The 22,075-nt window shown below is 44.6% G+C and overlaps 1 protein-coding gene across 1 annotated transcript in view; it reads left to right on the top strand.

Annotated features, from left to right (window-relative positions):
• Positions 1-22,075, top strand: part of LOC311245349 (talin-2-like) — a 201,869-nt gene continuing 179,794 nt past the window's right edge. Inside the window, exon 1 of the mRNA XM_084335192.1 lies at positions 1-85. The gene's annotated coding sequence lies outside the window, so the exon portion shown is untranslated. The remainder of the gene's footprint in view (positions 86-22,075) is intronic.

Raw genomic sequence — 22,075 nt, 5'->3', positions numbered from 1 at the left:
CGAGGCTGGGGGAGCTGAACCGCTTGCAGAGTGCGTCGCCTACATCCAAGCGAGCTCGCATGCATTAACGAGTGACATATATCAGGTAGGATTTTGGTATTATGTATCTTTAATGCGCGTATGTGGCGCTGACCTTGTGGTTTAGGGCGCTGTGCCCAGATAGGATCTGCAATGATAGTACAGAATATAGACTGTTCGGTGTTGAGCGAGTGAAAGGCTTTCAAATTAACATGAGTGTCTGTCGTTTTACATTAGTCCGATGCATTCTATTTCACTACCCGTTCTAGTTTGTCCTTTATGGGTTAATCGTGGTGTCATTTAGTATCCACATTTTTTTTATTTAATTTTTTTGTACTATTATTCTACCATCGATATTATAATGTAATTGACCGCACCTGACATTGGCAGAAAAACAGATGAATTGCATTGACCTACTTGTTTGGTCTGTACCATGTTAAATGTGTGGCCATCCCGTGCTCACAAATACGCTGATGGGGAAACGAATACGCCTGCTGTCCATTTCTACCTGCCGTCCTGTGCGGGTTGTAGAACTTATAACGACTGGACCTGGTTTTCTGGATCGGTTGCGTCGCGACCCGAGCTGTCATTGCCAAGATGGGGAGAGGCGCGCAGATAGGCGATCGATGTTGTAGAACTGGCCTGCTCTTTAGTTGCTCTAGTTTATTAGTAGGTGCAATAGCCTAAGCCTACTAGTACTACTGTAGCATTTCTTGCTTCATATTATGCTTAATTTTGCGGTGCACCTGTTAAGACTTATATGGGACGTGGTCACTGCGCGCAGGTACGGTACAGGGCAGCCAGTAGCCATAGGCGTATACCATACAGGATGGGTCTGTGTTGGGGGAGTGTTGAGGGGACACACATTTAACTGATCTATACTATAGTGTCATCAATAATGATTTGATGAGGAGTGTTTTATGGCTCAAATGTGGGAATTGAACTTACTACTGACTACTGACATATTAGTTACACTTACAGTACATCTACATAGTGTCACTACATAGTACATCATCAACCTACTTTGACATCCACTAAAGACGTTACTGGCTTATATAACCAGTGACTGATTGAAAACCTAACCCTGTTCTCCTAATGTGGCAAATGGAAACCCTTTTAAACATGCATCTGACCTGGATCTCAAGTAGCCTATACCAGCCTCCTCATTGCATGAGACTTGACGGTGATTCCAAACAAACACAGATACTCGACTTGTTCTACACGAGTGACTCTACTAATAAGGTCAAGTTGTTTCAGCATCGTACATTTAGCTCCTCAATTGGTCCCTTTTAAGGCACCATTGATTCAAGCCATGTGACTAGTTATCCACTCATCTGACAGAATGCAGACATTCCTTTACGCTTTACTAATGGATTTGTTGTATCTACCGTAGTCTTGTGTGCTACTTCCCACACTTGTGAGGAGGATTGTTTTAGGTCTGTTAATGATGTTGATAATGTACCGAGTGCTTAAAGATGGCTCCCCTCCTGGTTTGACATTTCATTCCTTTCAGCCTGTCCCACAGTGCGACGTGCATCCAATATTTCTACACTACGTAGCAAGAGCAACATATGACCTTTGGACGCTTTGCAGTGTAAAACCAAGAGACCTCCATTTTTAAGATCTTGGGCCATGAGAGTAAAATTATGTGCGATAAGATTTCTATCCCCTCGTCATGGCATGAATGAATCTCCTGGAAGGTATTCCATTCTGCATCTCAAAGAGTAAATATAACAAAGAACTGGGCAATATAAAGCAGTGTTACAGCCTTCTGTGAAGCCAAGTATGAATAATCAACCTTAAAGGAACACAAGTTAGACAAGAAGACAGATAGACTGTGTGTAGAAAGCTATCCGGCGGCAAGCTAGCCTAGCTTAGCACAAATTAATGGAACCGGCTAGGGACCAGCTAGCCTAGCTTAAAACTCCGGGAGAGGTGTTTTTGGCCTATAGTTTGGCTACTGTTCCATATCTGCTTTTCATTTGTGCTAAGCTAGGCTAGTTTGCAGCCAGATAGCTTTCTACTCAATGCAAAGAGAGGAAAAAATTGGTATCTATCTTCTCGTTTGACTCTGGAGAAGACAGTGAGTGCAAAGATATTAATGAAAGCTATTTGAGATACACTAATTCTAATATTAAACGTTTGTCCTGATGGCGGTGCTAGAGGAAAGGTCATGGGGTCACCCAAATCAATAGAGTTCACCCTCTAGGGATCATGAACGTGCACTGCAAGTTTGAAAAGATTGGAATGAAAGCTATTCAAGTTATCGTGTTCACACAAAGGATCTGCCCTGGTGGCACCTAACTGTCGTTCTGGGATATAATAATCTGATGTAGTAATCTGGAGATTATATATTGCAGGAAAGGGTTTATGAATTGTAAATAATATCTCCTGATGAAGGAATTAGGCTGGATTGTCTCTGTAAGAGTAGGCTTAACATATTTATGTTCAGACTAGTCACAACAGACTGGATTTTAAGTGTGTGTGTGTGTGTGTGTGTGTGTGTGTGTGTGTGTGTGTGTGTGTGTGTGTGTGTGTGTGTGTGTGTGTGTGTTTTCGCATGCTATGGTCACACACTAATGAATGAAGAAGGACAAGTAGCATTTTGCATTCATAAATCACATTGTATGGAAAGTGTGAATCTCTGCAGTGATGTATTGCACATGCGTCCCTCACAATGTAAGCCCCTGGCTTCTCCTGTGTTTTAATATAGAATGAGGGCCCTTCCCAATCTAAGCATCTGTGATGCATCCAATCTCCTCCAGGACATTATGCAGTTATAATTAGCCCACAGCACCACAAATGTCACGAGCTCAGATGCAGCATGCGCTCGCCAGCGGCGGAAACTGATGAAGGCTTGTAGTTCATCAGAGGAAACACAAGGATGGATTCAATGGGATGAAATGGAAGACCTAAGGTTAACCCTTTCACTATCACACTACATACGGTTAACCCTTTCACTACCACACTACATACGGTTAACCATCTGTAGTGTGGTAGTGAAAGGGTTAAAGGAGCTAATATTCTCTATTTCCTTTAGCATGTGCTCACATTCCCGGCATTTATTTGAACTCTTTGCACACACACATACACATGTGCTGCTGGCCTTGTTGCTGTAGGAACTGGAGTGCATCACCTTGATGGATGCGGACACAGTTCAGAATGTCCGTCATGTGTGTGCCCATGTCAGTGTTCGTCCTGAAGCCAATCGCTTTCCCCTCAAGCGCTCGACATCACGTCATCGCAGCCTGCCTCGGTACTGACATGTACACATGTACACCGCTGTAGTAACACATACCGTAGGATGAAGAAGAAGTACTGTAGTACCTCCCGTTGTAATCTCCACAAAATATATTTTCACAAGGCGGCTGAGTGGCGCAGTGGGCAAGGCGCTCGCCACTATGCTGGTATCGAGCCCAGCTCTCGGCGTTGCTTCCGGCTTGGCCGGCCGTCATACTAACACAATTGGCAGTGTTAGAGGGTGGGAAAGCCGGTGGGTGGGGATTGGACGTTGTGGACAGCGACTCCTACAGGTCGGTTGGGTGACACCGGTACGGCGGAAACAGGAAGTATCGGGGGCAGCGTGAGCCTCCCACGCGTTACTCCTCGCCACTGAGAGTTCGAGCTGTTGCGGTGAAAAGATGCGACAGGCTGCCTCCTCGTGTACCGGAGGGGACACGTGATGCAAGGCTTCTATCCTCACTACAGCCGACCAGTGGGAGGCATAGTCTAGCAACGTTCAAGACAGGGGAGGGAAGAATTGGAAACACGAAATTGGGATGGGAGAAAAATTGAAAATGGGGAGAAAAAGTGGATAAAAAAGAAATATATATAGCCAGCTGTTTGAAGAGGCCATAATATGCACACCTTTTAGATGTAGAACGAAAGGGGAAAGATAGATTGTTTAGTGTAAATCTGAGACAACTAAGCAACCTTAAAATCTCCTTGTGTCACAGTAAGTATCCAGGAACAAGTGGCACGGCGTGGGCTGTGCTCATCCCACATGCTCCATTCATTTGGAAAGTCATCATCATCAACCTTTATTTATTCTCGAAAAGACAATTGATGTCACCCCCATTTTCAATGTCGTCGAGACTTTACAGACATTTCAATGCACACATTTCTACAATATAACAATACATATTAATAACTATCTATATAGTATAAAATGAACATAGGCATAAAATCAGCACACAGATTGACAGAATAAAAAACCAATGCATAAATTGCAGACATAAGAATAGACTGTATAAAAGACAATAAAAGTAGTGCAATGTAAACGTGCAGACTTAATAATGGCATAAAATAAGTACAAAAGTACTATGTCGCTCGAAGGCATGTGAACCCCCCCGGAACAGCCAGTCTCCCCAAAACACCACACACGATTAATCCCTACCACATCCCCATTCAAGACACACCCCCCAATAAAGCACGCCATGACCGAAGAAAAAACACAAAACAGCCCGCGCGCCACTCGCATCACAATGCACGGCGACGGGAATGCCACCCCCGCCGGGCACCCAATCTCCCCCGGTCCTGGTGCCCCCGCCACCCCCAAACTCCACAGAGGAATGACAGGCCACACGCCCCAGGACCCGCAGCCACGCCAAAGGAGACACGACTCAAGCACAAGTGGTTTTCCCTCTCAGCTGTTGCAGTGAGTTGCACATCACAGCACGAATGCTTCTACCCGGTTAACCCTTTCACTACCACACTACAGAAGGTTAACCTTTCAGTACCACATTACAGATGGTTAAACCTTTGTAGTGTGGCAGTGAAAGGGTTAACCTTCTGTATTGTCACAGTGAAAGGGTTAACCCTTTGGTAGTGTGGCAGTGAACGGGTTAACCTTCTGTATTGTCACAGTGAAATGGTTAACCCTTTGGTAGTGTGGCAATGAAAGGGTTAACCTTCTGTATTGTCGCAGTGAAAGGGTTAACCATTTGCCGTGTGGTAGTGAAAGGGTTAACGTTCTGTATTGTCGCAGTGAAAGGGTTAACCCTTTGTCGTGTGGTAGTGAAATGTATTGTCGCAGTGAAAGGTTTAACCCTTTGGTAGTGTGACAATGAACGGGTTAACCTTCTGTATTGTCGCAGTGAAAGGGTTAACCTTTGGTAGTGTGGTAGTGAAAGGGGTAACATTCTGTATTGTCGCAGTGAAAGGGTTAACCCTTTGTCGTGTGGTAGTGAAAGGGTTAAACCCTTTGTCGTGTGGTAGTGAAAGGGGTAACATTATGTATTGTCGCAGTGAAAGGGTTAACCCTTTGGTAATGTGGTAGTGATTTTCCCTCTCAGCTGTTGCAGTGGCTCCGTCATCGAGAACATTCCTGGATGGAATTCCCCGGGAAATGTTTAGTCGGAGAGAGAGAGAGAGAGAGAGAGAGAGAGAGAGAGAGAGAGAGAGAGAGAGAGAGAGAGAGAGAGAGAGAGAGAGAGAGAGAGGGAGAGAGGGAGAGAGAGAGAGAGAGAGAGAGAGAGAGAGAGAGAGAGAGGGAGAGAGAGAGAGGGAGGCTGGGAAGCGGGGGGAGTCGTCATCGGAGAGACTGTGATTGTTGAACCATATTTAATGCATGAGCGTGTGGGAGGTGGAAAGTAAAACAGACCCTATGCCGTGGCTCTCTGACCCTTGCCTTTGTGCTCCGTGTTTTCCAGGGAGAAATGATCTCTCCCTCACTGCTCCCTGTGTGGTCACAGCATCCTCCCCGGGACCACCCCTACACCTTTTCCCCATAAACCCACAAAGCAGATGTGTGATTTCCGACCGCCACCGTCGATATCCGGTTTATTAGGGAACGTGATTGTTTTTATCATCCGCTGGTTTGTCAGAGAGACTTGAGGGGGCACGCTGTCATACTGTATGCCAGATATGGAAGATGAATAATGGACGCCGTGGGCTTATTTTGTTGTCTGTTTTTCCACCTGTCCATGTTTCCAGGCCAGGGGGTTGAGGAGGATTAGGCATGGCGCTTGTTTGGTAAATAAAAGGGGCCATTATGCCCTCCATGGAACCATTTGAGTGTAATTTTCATTACCACTCTCATTTATTTTATGGGATGGAACTGTTGTCTTTTGACTGATGGCTTGTGCGCACACACGTGTGTGTGTGTGTGTGTGTGTGTGTGTGTGTGTGTGTGTGTGTGTGTGTGTGTGTGTGTGTGTGTGTGTAGTGTGTGTGTATGTGTGTGTGTGTGTGTGTGTGTGTGTGTGTATGTGTGTGTGTGTGTGTGTGTGTGTGTGTGTGTGTGTGTGTGTGTGTGTGTGTGTGTGTGTGTGTGTGTGTAAGACTTCTCCCATAGACATTCACTGGTATATAATGTGCGTGTGAATGGTAGGAAGGAGTCCCTCGTCAGCACACAGGAGCTAGAGTACTAATGCCGTCTCATCACTGGAACAATCCTCTTTACAACCCCCCCCCCCCCCCCCCCTCATTATTCAGCGCCTCTCTCTCTCTCACTTCCTTCCCCCGTAGTGCCATCCTCCTTCCTGGGGAAATTCTGCTGGGGTCACAAAAAGACACTGCTGAGTAGCAGAGAGGGCAGTCCTGTCCTCAGATACGGTACATGTCACTGATGCTTGTATACCTGGCTGCACATCACAGCACGAATGCTTCTACCCGCTTAGGGCCGCCTCCTCTTAGTCGACTGATTCCCCCGCTGCATGGGTTATTGTGCTTGAAAGGTGATAGGCACATCACTGTTGTGCTTTACATCTGTAGAGAGGTCCCCCTCTCCGCATTCTCGCATGATTGCGTGGGAAACACAATTTTACCGATTTGACGATTTTAAAATCCACCGATAATGGTGAAAAGTTCCTACGACGATTAAATGGACTGCATTCATAATAACGCTTTTATCCAAAGTGCTTTACAACTTGTGTCTCACATTCACACACCGACGGCGGAGGCGACCATGCGAGATGCCAACCTGCGAGATGCCAACCTGCTCATTGGGAGCCGCTATGGGGTTAAGTGTCTTGCTCAAGGACGCTTCGACACGCTGCCGGGAGGAGCCGGGATCTAAACGGGAACCATCTGATTACCAGACGATTGCAGTAACTTCTGAGCCACCGTCGGCCAGATTAGTCACCTAAGAATTTTTGCACATTGATTATACTGAAGGAGGAGGAGGAGGACATGGAAGAAGGTGCCGGTATTCGGGCCGACAAAGCGGGAAACGGTGGCTAATATGTGTGTGGCATGTCGTGATAATAAACTTGTGTGGCGGTTGACCCTGGTGAGAGTTAAGACGAAGCCAGGCAGGGGGGCGGACCCAGAAGTAGGTCACTAGACACCAGCATGGTGTGGTTCAGGTCGGAGGGAGTGGCGCATGCTGCCAGCCTGCTCATCAGTAGGTCGAACGAGATGCCAGTCTGAGCCAGCAGCCAATGAGAGTGTGACATTGCTTTATTCTTTTTTTTTTTTACCTACATGGTACATGATCCCAGTTTGGGTGAATAGTATAGGCTTGAATGGTATTGGAAAAAGCTAAACTAAAGCATTCATTCTGAACGTTACATCATTGATGCTTGAAATGTATGAACTTAGTGAAACAACATGGCAAATGTACAATTGTTACTACCATGTTGTAACATCTCCAGTCTCTCTTTTGTCATCCTTCTCTTCTGTTCTCCAAGCTGTTAACAGACTAACAGGTAGTTATGCTACCTGGCTAGCTACCTGTACCCAGCATGCCATTCAGCGGTGTAATAATTAATAGGGTCCCCTCTCAATACACTACACATTGTAGGTGTCAGTAAAAAAAAAGGGAAAATATATTTTTTGAATTTATCTTTAGATAATCTTTTTTTTCTCTATTTTTTTTTCTTCAAATATTTGAAAATGGATGCTCATCCCTAGTATGTACGTATGTATGTACTATGTTGGATATGAATGACTATCTTTTTTTTTGATCCACTTTTTCTCCCATTTTCTATATTTTCTCCCATCCCAATTTCGTATCATCCAATTCAACCCTCCCCTGTCACGAACGCTGTTTCTTGCCTCCCACAAGCCGGCTGCAATGTGGACTAAGTCATACATAGCACAAGTCCCCTCCGGTACTTGAGGTAACAGCAGTCCCATCTTTTCACCTGCGCAGCTCGATCTCTCAGTGGCGAGGAGTAACGCGTGGGAGGCTCACGCTGCCCCCGACACTTCCTGATTCTACTGCGCAGGCGCACCAACCGACCTGTAGGAGTCGCTGTCCACAACGCCCGATCCCCACCCATCAGTTTCCCACCCCCTAATACGGCCAATGTGTATTAGTATGAACGACCAGCTAAACTGAAAGCAATGTGGAGCGCTGGGCTCGAACAGTCGAGCCCAGCGTCTCCAGCATTTCGTGGCGAGCGCCTTGCCCACTACGCCACGTAGCCGCCCCGATATGAATGACTATTTAAACATTTTTGCACACTTTGCACAGTCAAGCTTTCAATGCTGCGGGTTTAATCCAAAAGATTGCCAAATCCTTGGCCATTGTCTAACATATCATCGCTAGAGCTTCTTTCTCTCCATCACGTGAAGTTAAAACTAAGTGAAAGTGAAACCTAAAAATAGCTGCTGTCCATGCAGACATGTTCAGTTTATAATGTTGACTGACTTACACACTTGATAACACACTTTCATTGAATGAAAACTTTATTAACAGATTGCAGAATGGGTACAATACAGTACGGCTCAATACACACAATTGTTAAGGGGATGCAGACCAGAGAAAGACTTTCGTCTTGTTTACATCAGGGTCCCCCATTTTCAATTCATAATGCATTTTAAGTAAGGGTGCAACTTGCTCCGTGCAATCCATTCTTTGTGGATCTAGCCCTAGTATTTAACATATTCAAATGTTCTATTTGAGTGTGGGCACTGATATGTGAAAATGAACTAAATGGGTTTTATTTCTATCAAAAAAACAACATACACCGGTGGTAATATACTCGGAGTAATATACTCGGTGGAACCTGACCACAGAGTAACACCGGTATCACTGACTACCGCGACAAGCATGTGAAAACGGCACTCTGGTGACAAGTTATGCACAAATAACAATCTGTATAGTCAAAGCCATGCCTCCAAGAGGAGTTCACTGTAGAAAAAAACATGTTTTTGAGTAGAGAGGGTCTTCTTTGAAAGTAAAAGAAAGCAGATCAAAATCTGTGCTTTTGGCATTATAGAAGAGAGTGGGAATACTCTCGGAGACATGGTCCCACTCCCCCTGAGGGAAACTGATTATCTGTAAAGATCACGAGATGCGAGCTCCAGTTGAAAAGTTTAAGAGAGCAACCAATGCTCCCTGCGCTTTGATGTGCTTGTTTCCTGCATTACCGATTTCAATGAGCACTATTGAGTCTTTGGCTTGGAATGCATGTCGACATGCGCACGGAGCCGCCGGCGCTCCTGTGTAGTGGCGAATATTCTTTCCTCCCGTTTTACCATGTGGTGAAACAAATGGTTCTTTTACAATACAAACTGCTACCCTCGGTCACACTGGCTGTTAGAATGAGCTGTACGATCCATAGAACAAGAGTGGAGCACCGCCTGGTAGTCTTTTTGTTCCCCGATGATGGGCTGCTTGTGCCCACTCTGTGAATAATGGCCACCTTGTTCTAACCTGCCCATGCTCTGTTTCTCTGTGGACACAGAGCTTAGAGAGAGAGAGAGCCCACTGCCAAAGACGCTTTCCTTCCTATCGAGACCAGGGCATTTGAAAAGGAATCGTCTTCATCAGAACATTGAGGACACGCTTTCCCCCTTAGATTAACAGCACGAGATTGCGATAGGTTGTAGCGCTAACTAACATCATATAACGTATGAACAAATATGACGCGTCCTCTCACTCACAGTGTGGCTGTTAGCGGTGGGCGTCTCTACTGTTCAACACACACACACTGTGAGCCTCAGCCAATGTCACAGTGAGAGAGAACATTAGAGGTATTAGCAGCATGCTCTCTGGGGTTCTGATGGTATTACCCCCCCCCCCCCCCATCAGTATTCTGGGAGTGCTCTCCGCTGGCAGTAGGGGGTCCCCCAGGAGGCCACAGGAGCCAGAGAGGTCATTGACAGTAGAGGCGCAAAGAGCCTCGCGATCGAGTAGCTGGCCATCGATCTGCATTAATGACACACATCACGGCCAAATATGGCCTAGTAGCAGGAGAGCTGTGTCGCCACAGTGAACCGTTTTGATGAAGATGACTACTGGCGTTCAACTGTTGGGTCATGGTGCAGTTCAGAAGTCATCATGGTGAAAAGTGTCCGTGATGGTGGAGGTCCAGGGTTGTTTTGCGAGGCCTAGAGACATTTTCTTTTGACCGACAAGACCAGATGCTAGCTAGCTGGTCGAGATATCAAACGCGAGATGAGGCAGATAAAACAAAACCAAAAAAGATTGCCATGCCGTTAATCTTATTTAGGAAGGATTTGACATAGCAATACTTCCAGATCAAGGTTAATGGACATGTCAGGTTCTTTCAGCAGCTGTCAGGCTGTTTTCATGGGCGTCTGAGGGAGAGAGGGCTGTCGTGTCTAAAGAGCAGCGCTGAAATTACTGCTGTCCTCTGCTTCCATGGCTTCCTCTGCTGCAGCCTGCTGGGTTGCTGACCCAGCGATAACTCCAAAGCTCTCTTTTGCTCCCTTGCTTTCTCACTCAATCTCTCTTGCTCAATCTCTTTCTCCTCTCCTCTCTCTCTCTCTCTCTCTCTCTCTCATCCAATCTCTCTCCTCTCACACAATCTCTCTTGCTCAATCTCATTCTCCTCCCCCCCCTCTCTCTCTATCTCTTTATCTCACTCTCTCTCTCTCTTTCTCATTCAATCTCTCCTCTCACACAATCTATCCCCTATCATCCTATCAATCTTTTTTCTCTCAATCTTTTTCTTCTCTCTCTCTCTCTCTCTCTCCTCTCTCTCTCTCTCTCTCTCTCTCTCTCTCTCTCTCTCTCTCTCTCTCTCTCTCTCTCTCCTCTCTCTCTCATCTCTCTCTCTCTCTCTCTCTCACATCCCCCTCTCTTTGAGCCCAGTGTACAGCCACTCTCCTCTGGCTCATCTCTACACGGCGTCAGCATCTCCAGTCTCAGGGACGGCGTATGGGCCGCCCTGACTACACACTCTAACCTGAATGGTTAAATTACATTGGCCTGGCGGAAGTACATTTGGCAGCTGGAAGCCGCACTGGGCGAGCGAGTGTGTGAGCAGCGTGTTGCTTTAGCCTTGTGTGTTCAGCTCATCAGCAGTAACCTTGTCATGAGGGCAGAGGGATTCTCTGGTTACTGTCGGCGGAAGATGATCTGTAGGGGTTACGCAGGTCGCTGTGGATCCTCGGATTGATGAAGGAGACTCTGCAGGATGGATGGTGGGATTTGTAGCGCCACATGATTTGTGGCTCACGCTGCTCCGACAGCGTAACATCACTGTGTGTGAGACGCGGGTTGTCTTGCAGGAGGAACGTTCAAATCATGTCAGGCGGTATAAAACGTCACGATCCCTCATAACCTGGCTTGTTGGTGAAGTGGTGTTCATCACAACAACATACTATGTGGTATTAAGAACATATAGTGCTTTTTTTCTCCCCCTCCCCTACTGAGCTGACGGACAGCCTGTGTGTGGTGATGTGTGATCTGTGTTTCCTTTCACTCTGTCATCATCAGCCAGGCTGATGGAGAAGTTCAGGACCAGCAGATTATCACTCTATCCTGCTACAGCAACACCGTATGCAGCCTAGCACCGTGTGAGCTTATGTCTCAGGACCTGGGTTGAGCTCTTATCTCAGGGACATACACTGTGTGGGTTCTGGTTGGTTACACTGGGACTGTGTGTGTGCAGTGTTTCCCCGAATCACCTAGGATTTTTTTCAGGGGGGATGGTTGGCCCCCAAAACGACTAGTGTTTTCGCGGGGCGCACGTGTCACAGATACGTGGTGTCAACAGTGTCGTCATAGACGCGCGCAGTAAAGTGGTTGTTAGTATCGGTGCATTTCTCTACACTGAGCTGAAATTAAACGATTGCACATAAATTAGGTAAATAAATATTAACAAGATGATTGATTGAATGAAAATTTTATTAACAGATTGCAGAATGGGTACAATACAGTACGGCTCAATACACACAATTGTTAAGGGGATGTAGACCAGAGAAAGACTTTCGTCTTGTTTACATCAGGGTCCCCCATTTTCAATTCATAATGAATTTTAAGTAAGGGTGCAACTTGCTCCGTGCAATCCATTCTTTGTGGATCTAGCCCTAGTATTTAACATATTCAAATGTTCTATTTGAGTGTGGGCACTGATATGTGAAAATGAACTAAATGGGTTTTATTTCTATCAAAAAAACAACATACATCGGTGGTAATATACTCGGAGTAATATACTCGGTGGAACCTGAACACAGAGTAACACCGGTATCACTGACTACCGCGACAAGAATGTGAAAACGGCACTCTGGTGACAAGTTATGCACAAATAACATAGTCAAAGCCATGCCTCCAAGAGGAGTTCACTGTAGAAAAAAACATGTTTTAGAGTAGAGAGGGTCTTCTTTTCATAATGAATTGTAAGTAAGGGTGCAATTAGCACCGTGCAATCCATTCTTTGGGGATCTAACCCTGAGACTTGTTACGTGCAATGCTAGTCAGTCTCGGAGTTGTCTCGGAATGGATTTGGTAGCTTTTTTCTGCATCTCCGTAGACCGTGCCGCACCACCGTTTTAATGTCTTAGTGAAGATTGATTTATATGAAAACCGATTTATGTATAATTTTGCTAGCTCGCCAACGTTACTGTGATTAAAGAATAAAATTCTTTAATTCTTTAATAAATTCTTCTTTTATTATAATTATTTCTGGAGGTGCGGGCCGCCCCGCCAAGACAATGGTAGGGGAAACACTGGTGTGTGTGTGTGTGTGTGTGTATGTGTGTGTGTGTGTGTGCACCATCATGCTGAGAAGAGTGAGGATCACAGCAACGCCGCTGATGTTCAATGTTCAATCAATTCCGCTCAATTCAGTGCTATGCTTTATTGATCCAGAATGGGAAACTTGACTTGCAGTCAGGAGTCAGATAAGAACACAAGACAATTATACATAAAATATATCTGTACTCAGTACTCGACTTGTGAAAAAAAAACAGGGGGGATGGTCAGGGCTGCAGATCTTATGACAAGTTTGGGGGGGACGCAGAGTAGGGAGGTCTGGGGGCATCGTCCCCCGGTAGAACATTTTAATTATTTGAATACGCAAATGAAGCTTTTAGGAGTATTTCGAAACTAGAATTACAGAGTGGGAGTAGATACACTACTCTTGATAGCACATATTATTGGGGGGGACAATTCATATTTTTTCTGATGATTAGCTGACACAAATGCTAGCCTGGTTAAAGACATCCAAGTCCTCATGGTTTAGCTAGCTACGTTTGATAGATAACTTATTACATAATAATAGGATATTATAAGGAAGGGGCAGGACCAGATAAGCTTTGCTTCTTTCTGTCCCTTCTCGAACAAATCCATTTGTCTTGAGCTATGTTGATTATTGCTTCCATAGGAAGATATATTTAATTTTATTTGTATTTTATTTCGTTTTAGTTTTTTTTTGTTATTACAAATGTGTGTTTATGGTTGAAAATGTTCGAGATAAATGAAGATCAAATCAAATCTAACTGATGAAGTGATCCCTCTTCTAACAAGAGAGAAAAACGTAGCTTAGCTTTAAACTCATGACCATTCATTGCTAGGGATCACGTTTTTTGCCACCGATACCGATCACCGATCGTCGTGAGCCATATCGGCCGATACCGATCCGATACCGATCGTTTTTGATTAAAAGAAATTAAATTTTATTTTATATAATTTTAATTTTTTTTTAATTTTTATAAAATATATATATTATATAATTAGACTTGTACTTGTATTATCTGCGAGACATCGCCACCACGCAACAAGCTCCACTGTCTGTGTGTACTCTAGTAGCCTCCAGCTACGGCCAGGATTCTCCGGAGCTGCACCTGGACCTTATACTCGAGTAGCCTCGAGCTACGGCAAGGATTCTCCGGCGCTGCAGCTGGACCCTAGTATTGGTATAACGTTAAATCACATTCACAAGCCCTCAGCTCGAATACGCATCAAATCAGTGTTATAAGACATTGATATCAGGAGCTATCTGTAGCTACTGCTAGCCGGATATATAATGTTAATACAACGCCTCAGTGAATTATTTAGTTCAATGGGACATTTAGTTTTGAACAGTGAACTAGCTTGCGCTAACGTGAGCTAACAGCTAACAGGTATCATACACTCTACTAGACTTTGTGGAGCGTTTGTTTATGTCAGGAGCTATCGGTAGCTGGCCGGCTAGATACCGTTCGGTTAGACAATGCCTCATCATGTATTAAACTAAAAGTGAATAGTTGACTGGGTCATTTTGTAACGGTAGCTAAGCTAACGTTAGCTCATGGAGACGCCGTCCTCCCGTGTCCCGTCCCACTAGAGTAGACCACTACTAGACCTGTGTTTACATGCGTGCTGGAGGGATGAGCAGACGCCGCACCACCCGGTGTTGAGACAGAACTCAGCGACAGCGAGTGAAATCGGGTTTGACGATCGGCGAAAATAAAGCATTATCACCGATCACCGATCGCATATTTATACTGAGTATCGGCCGATAACGATCGGTGGCCGATCGATCGGGGCATCCCTATTCATTGCTTATGTATGTCTAACGTTAGAGATTCCACCTTTGATAACTAAAGTAATGATCGTGCACTTGACGTACCTGTTATATTATATTTTGCCTGGTCGTTTGGCCATTGCGATATTGATGACCGTAACTGGCTGCACTAAGCCACCGACAGCTGTCACAAGACGCGCACTGACAGTATGGCCAGTACCGCGGGAATTTTTATGAAACATTCTGATATTTTCGTGGGTCTTGTGCAGTGGTCTCGTGCCACTGTGCCACCGACAGTGGCACGAGACGTGCACGTTTGACAGTGATATGCGCAGCATATTTGCGAGTGCTCTCGTGACTGAGGAGAGGATGGCCCGCGGGAATTTCTATAAACATTCTGATACTTTGATGGAAGGAATGGGGGTTTTAGAAGGGGGATGATATTGACCGTTTTTATTTCAGGGGGGATGCCACCCCCCCTCATCCCCCCTCAACTCGAGTACTGTCTGTACTACTTAGAGTGTGTAGTTAGTTACATGTGCTAATTAAGCACAATTTGTTCCATGGGGGGAATGAAGACATGTTCTACTCCTGTTGTATTTGAACTGGAGTCTAACTCTGTGGCCCTAAGGGTGGAGTGAGTCGGGACTCAGAGTGAAGGGGGATGGTCTAATCTATGTAATGAAACGCAGACCCACACTCCCACGCAGAGCTGTCTATGCCTGTACAGTACAGTATGTCATAGCCAGCTAAACAGCTCTGACCAAAGAGAGCCGAGAGCCAAAATTTAATAACCAAAGATTAAGCTTGTCTGAACATTTATGAGTTATGCAGTGATGTAGTTATCAGAAAAGTAAACGGACTATCTTTTCTGCATAAGGAAACCAAACCTTTATTGGCTGCCTTCATCGTTGTTTCCATGGACACGGTGAATAAACAAGGCTGCACAGACCTTTTTTTCAACTCTAAAATGTGGGGGGAACAATAATATAATATGATTTATTCAATACCCTAAGGGAAAATAATACAAGTATAGGTAGCACCGGTTTAGTTTACTTCCTTTTTGGGCAGAGGGGTTTGACAGTGTAACGTAGTGTCGTCCAACTCTCCGCCGTAGGAGAATGACGCAGACCCTGGCCTTGCTGGCGAGAGATGAGCATCAGGAGGGTCAGTGGGACAACTCGCACTGCCACCAGCCACCATGACAATGTATAGCTAATTATCTATATATCCATAATTATATATGGTGGAAAAGCACGGCATGGGAATAATCGTATGATCACATCATATGAGCTCTGTCGGGAGGAGAGGGATGGAGAGCTGCAGGCCTCCAGGGTTGCTGGTACACAACTCAACAATGGTGGCCTATCATGTTACTGTACATTCTCCATCTGATTACTTTCCTTCCATTGTGCTCTCTCTCTCTCTCTCTCTCTCTCTCTCTCTCTCTCTCTCTCTCTCTCTCTCTCTCTCTCTCTCTCTCTCTCTCCTTTTCTGCCCCGGGGGCGTCTCTTGTGTTGTGACATTGATTCCCTCTTGCCTCTACTGTAAATAGCCAAGAGTAGAACAGTGAGTCATTCAGGGTACTTTTATTAAAGAAGCATCATAGCAATTTAATCCCCACAATTTAATCCCCAACACTGATTCCAGGTCTGTCTAATCCACATGCACGCAGTCGTAGAGGGTCATCAAAACAAACCATGATGTTGTAACATTCTTTTGTTATGTAACATTGAGAGATTTTCATTTGTGCCCTGGTTCTAAAACGTACTTACTACTTACTAATTCCTCTGACAAATATATATCCCATTGAAATGTCTTCTGTAGCACAGTATACTACTGGGTTGGCTGCGGACCATCAACCACTGAGCCCAACATCATGATTGTTTTTATTCACTGGTAGCCATGTACAATAATACTGTATACCATATATATTCCTGCACATATTCCTGTTTATATATTATATATATATTATATATATATATATATATATATATATATATATATATATATATATATATAATATATTATATATATTAGGGTGGGGGGGAAAAACCGATACGTAGTAGTATCACTTTGCGTGGCGATACTGTATCGATACAGGGACGCCAAGTATAGATATTTAATTATTCATAAAAGAAAAAATATATATTTTTTTTGTATAAGGAATGTTGCATTGTTCATTTCAATACCTGTAATAGTACAGTCGTCCACACACACACATGTGCATTCTGTTAAGTTGGAATATGACTGTAATACAAACAAAAGTTCAGTTTGTCAGGTACATGCAACACAGATTACAGTGTTTACATCTGTCTGCTTGAGAAAATACCATGTTCTGCAATAAAAATGATTGAAGTGAGATGAACAGACTGAACTTTATTTTATTAGATAAAACATGTTGACAAAGTTGTACTTTGCAGTTGAAAAAAGGTAATAAATTAAATTTGATCAAAAAAAAAATTTAAATAAAAGTCACAATACTCAGCGTATCGCGATATATTTAGTATCGCGATACTATCGTATCGTGACGCAAGTATCGCGATAGTATTGTATCGTGAGGTCTCTGGCGATTCCCACCCCTAATATATATATATATTCCTACTTATATACACACTGTATATACTATATGTATATATATCCCATACAAGTGTATTTGTGTATGTAATATGTACATACTGTACATCAGATTAGCATGTTACTTAGTAGCTTCATTATATACTGTATATTCCATATTTCCGTTTGATCACACTGTATATTGCACTTTACTGTTACCTTGCACTCTGGTTCGATACCAACTTTTTTTCGTTGTACTGTACTTGTGCTGCATCATGATGACAATACATTTGAATTAGGGCTGGGCGGTATGGTCTAACATTTATATCACTGTATACTTTGAAGCATAGACGGTAACGGACGGTATATATCACGGTAAAACACTGGTATGGCAGCTACAGTATTACTTGTATTATTAGGTCATATTTCACATAGTACACACAAGTAAACAGTGACTGTTGTTTTGTGGTAAGGACTGCCTTTGGAAAACACCGGAGTAACGGGTGTCTGAGATGTAGGGACAGCTGTTTTATTTCCTTCTCTACTCTGTGATTCACTCCATGTTCGCGGAGGACACGTTCTTTAGCTTTCTTATACCAACACATGTTTGTTTTTAGGGGATTTTTTTGTGTTTTTAGGTGAAATTATTGCTGGTATTACCTCCCTTTGCGACCACTGTCTCCCGACATAATGATCAGATGACAGTTTTCAGCTCGGTGTCTGACGTTTTAAAACCAAACCATGTATTGTCCATATAATATAATTTGCACCAGTTCCAGATGATTCGGTGCCGCAGGCTGAGGACGCAATGCTGCCTCCTACTGGTGTGGTTACGTCATTTCTACTTTAGAGCTGCTCTACCAGTCAAGGTATAGTCAAAATCCATACCATAGCGCAAATTCATACCGATGTACTTTCTATACTGTTTATACCGTCCACCCCGAATTTGAATCTAATCTAATCTAATCTGATTACAGTTACATCATTATGACTAGTACTTAAAATATTGTTTTATAACCAGATGATCTGCTTAATGGGGCTTTTAGGCTACAGGGAGGAAAACTAAGGAAATGGTGAGAAGGTGAGCTCAAATGTGCAAAACAATTAAATAGTAGTTCATATCCAACATACATACATATATTAATTATAAAAGAAAGTATATAAGAAATGATAGTACCGAACCCCCCCCCCCCCCCCCAAACAACGATATCACCGTATATCGCAGTGTTTCATCTGTGGACACCATAATATGCCAATTGGTAGACACGCCCAACCCTAATTAGTATCACTCTTGTTCCTATATGTGAAAGAGGCCTCCCTGAATTGCTATTAACTGTATGCAATATTAATTAGATGATGCAATGGTACAGTATAGCTTACAATCCGCTCCCTAAGTATGCGGTATGGATAATACAATGGTTCTCTAGAGACGGCGTAGGTCTGTGTGCTGCATCTGCCAGAGATGACCTTATACCTAATTCAGAATCTGCTGGCTCCAGTGGAAAATGGATATACACTATGCAAAAGAAAGGTTCGCTACTTAATCATGAAGTTCAATAATAGTATGCAGACAGTCAGAGTTGATGATGATCTGTGAACATTAAGCTCTGTGTCTTCCAGGGGTTCATTCATATGAGATGTATAATTCATATTATTATGTATTATTATTATCATTAATAATTGATGATTAAGAAATTCTGCTTTATTGGACATACGCTACAGCAGAGAGTGACAGGAAACATGGGGGGGGGGGGGGGGGGGGGTTCAGAGTCAAACCTGTGACATTGAGAGTACACACCCCATGCGACTTAGCTTGCTGAGCCATCAAGGCTCCCTGTGGGAAAGGTGTTTACATTTACCGTAACTTTCCATGATCCGATTTGACTCTGTAATTGATGCAGGACGTTATATTATATGTATTCATGATATTCATTCACAATATTAGAGTTCATGACTGCCAAGCATTATAGTGCCTTCCCCCCTCATTTGGGGATGACTTGATGACTTGATGGTTGCTATGAGAGATGCGCCGGGTCGCAGCGTTTCAGCATTACATGAATTTTGATGGAAGACATTTTTCATTATCAGGTTGTTTTTCCCCCCATCATATACAGCAAGTATTCAATCACAGCTGGGAATTATTCATTAGTTACATCAATCCAGCCCACACACCCACCACCCCCACTCACCACCCCTCTCCCTTCTTTGGTGTCTGTCAAATGCAATGCCGTGTGATGAATGCAGACAAAAGGGAAGACAAAAAACCTGATAAGGATATTATGAACTGCTCCATTCAGCGGGTAGCGCATTCAGTGATTGTCTTATCAGCATGATGCTTATGTCCTGTCGTATGGAAAAACGGCCTCACCAGATAGTGGGTGACAATGGTATGTTTTACATCCATTGTATGCTATTACTAGTCTCTTAGCACATTGCCACAGGATCCCTGCGCACGAAGCGTTTTGCACTCTCATCGGGAAAACGTTCTCGTGAACAAACCACCCAGGGTGTCTGCACTCAGCCCCTATCTTCCTAACTGTCTCCAAAAGAACACAACGTAAGACAATCGACTTGACAATGCAAGACACGGTCGATAAGTGACTGTAGTAGGCCTATTAATAGAAAGGTGTAGATGTAGCAGGAGCGGTTTCTCTGTGTTGGTGAAACGTTGCCCAAATTGGAAGCGCTGTGTGTATGTTTAGAATGATACAGTCAGTGTTAATTTCTTGCCACCTTTTGCCATCTGCTCTGTCCGCCAAATGGCAGCTGTCCGTCTTTCCCCTCCGACCAGTCTTCAGTTTCCCAAGTCGGGCCATTGATGGACCTTTAGCCAATGGTGGACAGGCGACCCCTACTATGCTCTATACCCAAGAGACGGCGCTGATCCAGCCAGCCGGTCCGGCTGGGATGGTGTCACGTAACACGGCCAGGTGTGTGCGCCAGCCTGGGGTGAAGGGTCATCACCGGCAATAATCACCACCACGACTGGAGCCGCTCCCTTTTGAAGGCACTATATACGGCCCGATATGAGGCTCTCAGGTCTTATGATTCTCAAATAATTCTTCATTTCCCCCTCTGTATGTATCTGGTGTCTCATTCATTATCTATGCTCACTGCCCTTTTCATAATCCCAAATCTAATCTAGGCTGCCACATGTGGGGGATTATTGATGCTGTTATTTAATGACTGTCAGGATTTCTGGCATTTATTTGTGATCTACTGGCCTGTGTGAGGAGCTCGCACTGGGAAACATGCACTATATTTACAGTTTGATTTGATTTCTCTGGGCCCGGGAAAAGGCTGTCATAAATTACAGGAACATCATGGAGTGAAGCACGGTGAATCAAATCCCCCACTGAGGAAGGAAGGACAGGAGGAAGGACAAAGGGGCTTTGCTCTGTAAGGGAGAGCTGTACAGTATGCGAAGAGACGGACAGCGTCCCTGACGCGTGGTGCAGGCTGGGAGGCATTGCATAGAACGTGGCTTGTCTTGTCTAAATGCCAACAAAGGCTTCGTGGCAGCTTGCATGCTCTGATGGCCTTAACTCACAGTCCCTTCACATGTAGAGACTGTAGACTTCGGTTTACAGCCAGCCGAAGCTGTGAGTGGGGAGGGGGGGGGGGGGGGGGGGGGGTTGGAGAGACATAACTTGGTCCTGGTATGGAGATAGTGATACTGTGATGATTGTATCATCTCCAGGGATCAGACGGTATGTGGAACCGTCTATAATGCAAACCAACAATGCTAGTGAGGTGCTGGCATTGTGTACGCACTAGGCCCGCACCAGGCCAGCACCAGGCCTGGACCAGGCCAGAACCAGACCCGCACCAGGCCAGCACCAGACCCGCACCACCCATGTTGCGTCTATGAGATGGATCGGTCAGCTTGGCTTTGGTGTAGAACTGTGGGGCTAATTGAATTACCCCCCCTCCCAGTCATCTCTGCCCCCATGGGAAGGCACTACTAATCATTTGGAATCTCTGTTTTCCAGGAAGGAGTGGGGGTGCTTGGGGGGGGGAATGGTTATCCTATGAGTAAAGGGGCTGTGTGGCGGCCTGGGTAGTTTTAATTTTCCACAGCATCTCCATGGCCGGGATTAGATGGCGTCTCTCCAGAAGGCTCCTAACCTACTGACCTCTGCAGGCTGGCTGTACAGCCACAGCTGGTGCCCAGATGTGCCCCCCACTGAAGTTCCACCGCTCCCCTTAAGGAAAGAAGAGTTCACGTCCAGAAAGTAGATGTTGTGACCAAGAGGCACGATGATGTCACGTGTGTTTTGGCAGGCGTGTACTCACAGCAGTGTAATTATGATGAAGCGTTGTTCCACTGGGTCGGGTCACTTGGATGATTTGGATGGTTTTTATGTTTCGTATGAATGCTTGTAGTACAGAGGCCTGAATCGTATTAGTGCGCAATTAGGATAATGCACCCAGTTCTGCCCCTGCCCCCCGCCATGCGTCGGGAGAGGCTATAGAATGACAAAGCCATAAATTGCACGTAGCTTAATTTTGTGACCTTTTGCGGTAATGATTTAATAGTTGCATTTCATCAGGACGTGGTCATCACGGAATACAGTCTTATAGAATCATCATTCTTTTTTTGTTTTAATTTATTTTAAATAGCTTTTAACAGGAGAAACATAGCTGTGATAGTGGGATTTGTTGATCTCGTCTTGTCCTTGTCCTGAGCCTTTACTTTAGCTTTGTAACCTTGTGGCAAAACACAACTCACCGTCTCTATGAATCCCCCTCTCCGTGTGTCTGTCCGTCTGTGGTGCTTTGGTAGTGACCCTGTCACAAACCAGATTTAGTGCCACATCTGTAGCACCCGTGCTAATAATAATAACAATAAAGAA

The sequence above is a fragment of the Notolepis coatsorum genome, assembly GCF_963971535.1.
Source record: "Notolepis coatsorum genome assembly, chromosome: 18".
In the NCBI taxonomy this organism is placed as follows: Eukaryota; Metazoa; Chordata; class Actinopteri; order Aulopiformes; family Paralepididae; genus Notolepis; species Notolepis coatsorum.
This window is presented reverse-complemented; position numbering and strand designations above follow the sequence as displayed.